Consider the following 2,919-nt stretch of genomic DNA (forward strand, 5'->3'; position numbering starts at 1 on the left):
CCTCCTCTTCCTCTGAGCTCTAGCAGCTCCAGCTTAGCTGTTGTTGCTTTTTAATAGTTGTAAATTGGTTGATTTGTGGGAGAGAGTGACTCTGGGGACTGTCTCTTCCACCATCTTGCCTGGAAGCCCTCCTATACTCTTAACAGAGTCTAAACTAGGGGAGGCAATTTGAGTAATCTTCAAGGACTGGGAGACTTAATTTCCATGTCAAGAAAAACCTTTTAAGTATTCAGAACACAATACAACCCAATATTTGTTATTTATTAGAATGAACAAGTGTAATAAATGCAAGTTTGCACTAACAAAAAAAATTTAGGTAATGCAATTAGCCATCATGTGAAGTACATGGTGAATAGGAACGACCTGACAGAGTTTTTTCTACTAGGGCTTAGAGAGAATCCAAAGGGGCAGAAAATTATATTTGCTGTGGGTTTTGTCATCTACACCATCACTGTGATAAAAAATGTGTTCATTGTGGTCACCATTACTCTCAGCCCATCATTGGGGTCCCCTATGTACTTTTTCCTGGCCTATCTCTCCTTTATTGATGCCTGCTATTCCTCTGTTGATACCTCTAAACTAATCATAGATTTGTTCCATGAAAAGAAGCCCATCCTATTCAATGGACATATGACTTAAGTCTTTGGGGAACATTTCTTTGGAGGCTCAAAGGGCATCCTACTTACTGTGATGGCCTTTGACCATTCTGTGGCCATCTGTAAGCCCCTGCACTACACCATCATTATGAACTGGCAGGTTTGTTGCCTACTAGTGGGAGGACTGGGGGTAAGAGGCTTTCTTCACACAACCATACAGATCCTCTTCATCATCCAGTTACCCTTCTGTAGCCTTCTGTCATAGATCACTTTATGTGTGATCTGAACACTTTGGTCAATCTTGCCTGTACTGACACCTACACTCTTGGGCTCTTCATTGCTGCCAACAATGGATTTATTTGCACGTTAAACTTCCTTCTCTTGATGGTCTCCAGTGTGGTCATCCTGCACTCCCTAAGAACCCACAGCTTGGAAGGGAGGTACAGAGCCCTCTTTACTTGTGTCTCCCACATCACAGTGATCATCTTATTCTTTGTGACCTGCATATTTGTGTACATGAGACCCAGAGCTACTTTATCCATTGATAAAGCAATTGCTTTATTCTACACTGTCATAACTTCCATGTTAAACCCCTTAACCTACACCTTGAGAAATGCTCAGATGAAAAATGCCATTCACAAATTTTGTAGTAGGAAGGGTATTTCAGGTGACAAATAAATGTACCTGGAGCTCAACATTAAGTCAACTAAGACAAGATTCAAAAGGACATTTTGGATGTCAGCAAGAAATGTGTACGTGATAAAGAAAAAGAAATTAATCACTGCAATTCATCGATTCTGCATTAAGAGGAGTAGAAATGGTGCAAGGAAATGGAGAAAACCAATAAGAGGACTACTGTGCATATTTAGGGAATTCTATCAAATTGGGGCTTAATTCCTCCAGTACATGGATTCATAGGCTTTCCTTACAATAAAAATTTTTTTTAAATAATAATAGATATTGGTATTGAACAGTAATGTCTATAACACTCCAGAGAGGTAGGCACTGCTATTATTCCCAAATAGTCATCATATTACAAATGTACGCTTGGGATTTAAATTTTTTGAATAACACTATATGCAAAACATGGAAGGCTTAATTGCAGTAAGAAGACAAAACCTAAATATTATAAACCTTGACATGTTAAAATTAAAAGTATAAATACAGAGGTGAAGACCCATAAATGCACTAAATTTCTCAGATTTCATAGTGAGGAATTAATAAATTATGTATAAATTTGATAAATCAAGAAATACAAGTATAAACATTACAATTTTTAAAAAGCACCACAAGAAATAAAAACAAACAGTTAAAAGTAGTTATCTTTCGAAAATGAGAAAGGGGGAAGGAGACTAAGTGGGATTTGGGTTTATTAATTTATTGCTTTATGCACCATTGAGCTTTTTAGCTACATACAGGTTACTTCACTGCTGTAATGAAGGAGGAAATGGACAGAAGCTAAGGATCACGAAATATACAAAATAAGACAGCTAAGCCAATTAAGTCAAATTTAAAGGGTGAAAAATTGGTAGAAGGCCATCCAGACTAAAAAACTCAAAGGTCTTAAGGAAAGCACCAGCCAATTGCTAAAATTAGGCCAGCTCTCTTTATGTACTGTGATATGAAAGTTCTTTCTCTATGTCAGAGGCCTTTATCACTGGCCACCCACGTGTACTGATCGGCACCAGCCCAATAGATACAGGACTTAGATATGGAAAGGATCTTACTCACTACATCTCCATTGTGTGTAATGTCTTGCCCAAGATCATATTCTCAGTCAGTGTCAAAGACAGCAAAGAACAGACCTAGGCTCAGACACATACATATATACATACCTCATGTTTAAAATAGAATATAAAGATGCAGCCATCATGGAATCCATCCTGTGAAGAGTGGCAGAGGATACACCCAGTTTCAGAAGCCCCAAGGTAGTTTCCAGTGCCCAGCGTCAGAGGTGTTAAAAGATTTGAGTGTAGCAAAGTGCCGGTGAGGGAAGAGCAGTGGATGTCTGTTCAGTGCTGGCGGTAGTGGTGTCTCTGTTGCAGCAGTTCTGGGATGTGATTTTGATTTGGGGTTTTGATTCTGACTACAGAGATGCCAAGTGTGGGTCCTCAGCCCTCTTTTATAAGGAAACCCTCCTCATTCAATCACTCTGTTTGCTAATTTGTGAATTCCTATGTTTGAGGGAAAAGGAAGAAAAACAGTGAAAGAGTGACATAGACTCAAGAACGCTGTCCTAGAAGTAATCACTTGGATCCTGGGTCAGAAGTATCCATTTACCTGTCCACTGTGATTTTCATCACTGAAAAAAAAAAAAAAAATA

At 38.7% G+C, this 2,919-nt stretch overlaps 1 pseudogene; it reads left to right on the plus strand.

Annotated features, from left to right (window-relative positions):
• Window positions 1–345: 345 nt before the first annotated feature.
• On the plus strand, window positions 346–1,274 carry LOC134374619 (olfactory receptor 4C46-like; annotated as a pseudogene).
• Window positions 1,275–2,919: the final 1,645 nt, after the last annotated feature.

The sequence above is a fragment of the Cynocephalus volans genome, chromosome 4 (assembly GCF_027409185.1).
Source record: "Cynocephalus volans isolate mCynVol1 chromosome 4, mCynVol1.pri, whole genome shotgun sequence".
Classification (NCBI taxonomy): domain Eukaryota; kingdom Metazoa; phylum Chordata; class Mammalia; order Dermoptera; family Cynocephalidae; genus Cynocephalus; species Cynocephalus volans.